Source organism: Mchenga conophoros, linkage group LG6 (assembly GCF_057382185.1).
Source record: "Mchenga conophoros isolate Kocher_MC1m ecotype Shallow Benthic linkage group LG6, M_conophoros_male_GT1.1, whole genome shotgun sequence".
In the NCBI taxonomy this organism is placed as follows: domain Eukaryota; kingdom Metazoa; phylum Chordata; class Actinopteri; order Cichliformes; family Cichlidae; genus Mchenga; species Mchenga conophoros.
In genome coordinates this window covers 1,604,780-1,610,425 of record NC_140531.1, presented here as the reverse complement: position 1 = coordinate 1,610,425, position 5,646 = coordinate 1,604,780, and positions in this window count along the sequence as shown.

The following is a 5,646-nucleotide window of genomic DNA, read 5'->3' as shown; positions in this document are numbered from 1 at the left end:
GCTCCAGCTGGAGGGCTCGAGGAGCCCGTCCAGCCCCAAGTTTCGTCAGCTGGAGGGCCCAAGGAGCCCGTCCAGCCTCAGGTTTTGTCCCTGCCAGAGGCCCCTGTGCCTGCTGGTTCTGCCCTGTGTGTTCCAGGGGCCCCTGTGCCCACTGGTCCCGAGACTGTTTTCGCTGGAGGGCCCGAGGAGCCCGTCCAGCCTTTTGCATCGTCAGCTGGAGGGCCCGAGGAGCCCGTCCAGCCACCAGCTGCTCCACCAGCAGCCTCATCCACGCCTGCAGCAGCAGCCGCATGCACAGTTTCGTCCATGCCGCCGCCTGCTGCAGCGCCTCCGTCTCCGGCTTCCACGCCGCCGCCAGCTGCAGCGTCAGAGTCTTCATCCTCGCCAGCTGCAGCCTCCGTGTCTTCACCCACGCCGTCGCCTGGTCCGGCTTCAGCTTCACCCACGCCGTCGCCTGGTCCGGCCTCTGCATCCGCTTCAGCCTCGCCTGGTCCGGCCTCTGCATCCGCTTGTCCTGCCTCGTCTGGTCCGGCCGCAGCGGCTTGTCCTGCCTCGTCTGGTCCTGCCTCGTCTGGTCCTGCGGTTGCCACACCATCATCAGTTCCAGCTCGTCCTGTTCCACCTCGTCTCTGCCGGCCGCTTTCCTGGCCTCTAGTTGGGCGTCGTCGCCGCTGTGGACGACCTCCTGAACGCCGCCGCTGCCTTCCACGTGGCCGGCCCCCGGACTTGCTCTGTTGCCACCGCTGCCATGCGCACGGTCGGCCCCCAGAACTGTTTGCCCGTCACCGCCGTTGCCGTCCGCACGGCCGGCCTCCAAACATGCCCCGCTGCCGCTGCCTTTCGCACGGTCGGCCTCCCGAAATAAACTGTGCTGGCCTTCTGACCTATCGGTCCCCAGGCCGACCTCCTGACCTACGTTTTGGACTCTGCTCCCCTGTGTGGTTTTTGGACATTTTTTTTTTGGTTTTCTGGGGGGGCTCTTCTTTTGTTCTGTTCTGGGCCCTCCGTCCTGTGCCTCCCGCCGCCCGCCCTGGCTTGGTGGTCTGTTTGTCTTTTGGGGCTGTCGGGGGCCAGCCCTTGAGGGGGGGGTACTGTCATGGTCCTGGGTCGGTGACCCAGCGCTTTAAGTTTATTATTAGCATTTTCCAATTTATTATCATGATTATTATTATTGTTTGAGTTCTACGTGTTATATTCGGTCTGCGTCTGTATCTGTCTGTATATGGTGTCACCCCGTCTGTTTGTGAATCTGTCTGTTTAGTTCAATGTCTTGTCTGGTTCCATGTGTCTGAGTTTCCTGTTTTATTGTGAAGGTCTGTGTCGTATGTGAGTGTGCTCAGTTTACGTTTCCCCTGTCTCGTCAGCTGTGATTTCTCCCAGGTGTGTTCCCCTCCTGTCTCTTATCCCTTGATTACTGCCATCTGTGTATTTAAGCCCTGTGTTTCTCTGTGTCAGTGTCACGTCGTACCCTCAGATTATGCCTGTGTGTTTCTGTTCTCCATATTCTGTGTTCACTTCAGGTTTTGTTTTCGTACCAGCAATAAAGCTGAGGTTTTTAGTTTCACGTTTGTGTCTGAGTCCTGCGTTTGGATCCTCCTCTCCGCCTGCCCGCACACAGAGCCCTGACAATGGGGACCTGATATGTTTAATATGCTGCTGAGAATATAGCCCAGAAGAAGCGTATAGTAGAGCTTTTATTTTGGAAAGAGCCATTTCTCTGTAATAAACTCTCTTTTCCAAAGATGAGTGATTTCTCAATCAGATTTATTTTTTTTATTACTTTGTTGTTTCAGCAACATTAAATTTAAAAACTGTACTTTCGAGTTAAAATATATATTTATAATTTTAATAAATGACAAATTAAAAAGGCATGAACATTTTTTGTATCGAAAAAAATCGAACCGTGAATTTTGTATATTGTTGCACCCCTAATATATTTGTATGTGTGTGTCCCAAATAAAGGAATTTCATGTACATTAATGGTTGTCTTTACCCATGGGACATGATAAATTTCTGTATCATTTTTGTAATTGCAACTATATTCACATGAACAAAATCCCAACTAATCATGTAACTCATATATGTACTGTGAATGTCTACTCCAGTGTTTCTTTACATTTCTTTAGGATTTTTTGGACCGATGGCTAGAGATCCAGAGCAAAACATGGAAAACTTGTGCTTATGTATTGAAGTGTTGAGTGAATGATGTGGGAAATGTCAGGCATGCTGTCGCTTGATGTTTGTGTTTTCATGTAGGAAGAAGGATCACATGCAGAGGTTCCCCTTGCCTTTGATCTGCAGAGAGTCAAAGGTCACTGGGAAAAAGGCTTTCAAGTAAACTGAGACAAAATTAGCTATGATGTAATCCTGATTAGGACACTCCAGCGCTATATATCAAATAGATAAAAACAAAAAACAGGACTTCGCTAACTCACAGGAAACCCTCGTAGAGCAGCTGTCTTCCTTTAATACTCTACCTGCCTGCAGTCAGCTGAGACTGAAGAAGTCACTTGGATGAGTGACAAAATGTTTCTCCCACAAAACGCTACGTCCAGATGAACAGAATCCACTTTTGGAGACTACCTCAGGTGAGTTTCTGGAATAGCCTACATCTGAGGTTATCAAACCATGTGAAAAACTACATGACACAATAAATACATATTTCAGTATATACAAATATACATATATACAAAATCCCTATGAACAGCACACATACTTTAATCAGTTACATATATAACAACACACCATGACAAAACTCTACTAACCCTGTCACAGAGGCTCTTAAAGAGGTGACTGAGCTACTGCAGCCATCTATCACAACCAGCTGGGAATAAAGGGAGGAGGCAAACTGGGCATTTGACTGGTCAGTTAACTGGAGTTTTCCACTTCACCTCAGTTCATCTGTAATTAGCTCAGAAAAAGTGAATGCACTTCATATTATTATTTATAATTTTTTGCATGGGTTGAACTTGCACAATGAACAAAAATAAACTACACATTTAAAATAACAGGTGACTGGTGAGGAAATTATACTGTGAGATAGAGCAGGAATTTATATATATACAACAGTGATAAAAAACAAACAAACCCCAAAGACAATTAAAATGAATTTAGTTAAAAACAGTGAAAGTAAGACTGACGTTGTGTATCAGAGAAGTGCAAATTGCTTTAATAAATAATCTGTACACTATAGATGTAAGATAAACGGCTGCATGAAGCTATAATAAACAATATGTTTGGCATCTTTTGCCTGACAGGCGTGTAAACCTGTCCCAGAATGAAGTTATTGTACAGCTTTATAGAGAGAGGTTTTCTAAAGTGTTCTTTATGGCAGTGAGGCTGAAACACTCTGCTGCCTCAGAGGTGTGGAGTGGGTGTGATGGGCTGTCTGTGATGGAGAGGGTAGGTTCAGTGACCTCCTGGCCCAAATTCTGACCAATGATTCTTCCGGCCTCGCAGAGTAGTTTGTTCATCCTGCTGGCATTTCTGGCACTGACGCTGCCCCCCAGCAGACAGCAGCAAACTAGATGGTACTCACTACCACAGAAGAAGATCTCCATCATCAAAGGATATGAGCTTCATTAGAAAGTACAGTCATTCTTGATCTGTTTAAAAAATGTTCTCTCAAGTTTTGGCAATGAGAGTAGGAATAATCAGGGATAGCTCAGTAGGTAGAGTGGTGGCCCCATGATCGGAAGGTCGGGGGTTCGACTCCACTGAACGGCTACCCTGAGGTACCCCTGAGCAAGGTACCGTCCCTACACACTGCTCCCCGGGTGCTGCATTGGTGGCTGCCCACTGCTTCACTGGGTGAATGGGTTAAATGCAGAGGAACTATTTCCCTATGGGGACTAACAAACACATACACATTATCATTCCTACATGCCTGAGTCTACTGTCTACCATGTATAGTCCAGTTTGGAGATCCTTCCCAGATGCCTTAACCCCCCCCCCCCCTCCCATCTTGGGTCAATTGTTCTCAGTAAATCACATGACAGGGTGGGGCAAGGTCTCACAGTGGGTTCACCTGAAGCCTTGGCTGATTGTGACCCACACCCGTTTTCACACCTTGGCTCGTGTGATTAGGCAGAGGATCAATAGGGGGTCCATGACCCTCTTTGAGACACTCCCGATAGGGCTTAAAAATCAGGGACTCTTAAAACTAAAGAAGCTTCTTGGATAAGAGGTGAAACAGCTTCAACAAACTTAAAGACGTCCAGAGACTTTTCTTTCCAAGCTCCTCAAACAATGCCTGAGTCTAAATTGTCTCCAAAAAGTCCTTTTTGCTTGTCACTGAATTACAGGTTTGGCATTGGGGTAGTTGCTGATGATAACTTAAGAGGGATGGTCGTTTTGCATTAAATTTTTTATTGGAACCCATTAACAGCAAAGCCTTCTTAAACCCTAAACCTTAATCTGACCTCCACCTACCCATTACAAATGTAACTACATGTTGTGTTGACACAGTCCTCTCATCCATTTCTGGCCACTCAGCAGTTTTTTAATTGACTGGAAGGAAACAGAGAGGTAAACTCCACCAACAGTTAGTGTTTTGGCAGAAAACTGCAGTGCAACAAAGAAACACCACACACAAGTAGAAATGCTGCCAATGGTGTCGGCCACTTGTGTAGGCTCTATGGATTCGACACTGAAGTTAAAGTCTCAAATGAGATCTCGGTGTTAATGAGAACATTCATTTCTTTGTATAGGTTTCCCATCATTCAGATCATGGCAGACTTAAGCACTTGAGTTGAAGGCAACTGGACTTCTTTTTTAGGTTCTTAGGGATGTTTCCCCTACTCCTCTAAAGTGTTTGATGAAGTAGCCTTTTGGATGAGAGGTTACACCTCATGTAACCTTACTGCATTTCAGATCTCCAATTGTCTACCTCTCCCACTGAAGATTTGACTAAATGCAGCTCATGTTGACTGTTGTCCAGAATGCAAAGAGTTCTGTGCTCCTAAATATTTGCCTACAGCGGCCAGTCATACACTGGCAAAACAGGATACATTGTTCTGCTTTTTCCCTCTTACTTCCTTTACCTCATTGCCTCCATCATCTGACTGAGCAAATGAGGCACATCATGATGTCTTGAAGCCTGACTGGAGAAATGATGACTGTAGGGTCTCTACCTTACTATGTAGAGGCAACTATAGTTGTGATTTGCCACTAGATAAATAAACTGAATTGCGTGAGCATTGCCCAACAATTCTTGCTTTTGGGACCAAGGTCACCTCTCTAATTGTTTCTCTCTTTCATAATTGAATGTACAGAACTTCTAGGCTCACCCAAGTAGGGGCTGACTCTGGTGGCTTATCTCTGCTACGTCTCTGCTTTTTGCAGATGATATGGTTCCTTTGGCCTCCTCGGGCTGTGATCTTCAGCTCACACTGGGATAGTTTGCAGTCAAATAGAGCTAAAATGGAAAAAAATAAGCTGTTGAATGACTGGTCAATTGTTTATGTTCCTATGTTGTATCAGTCTGTGTTTCTACCCTGAACTATGGCCATGAGCTGTGGATGGTGTCCAGGACATGCTGGCTGATTTGTGGTGTCCACCCAGTAGATCTGGAGATGATGACCAGGAAGAATGAGATCTGGGTGTCTCTGTAGAAAATAGATGGATAAATGGACATCTATATGATGG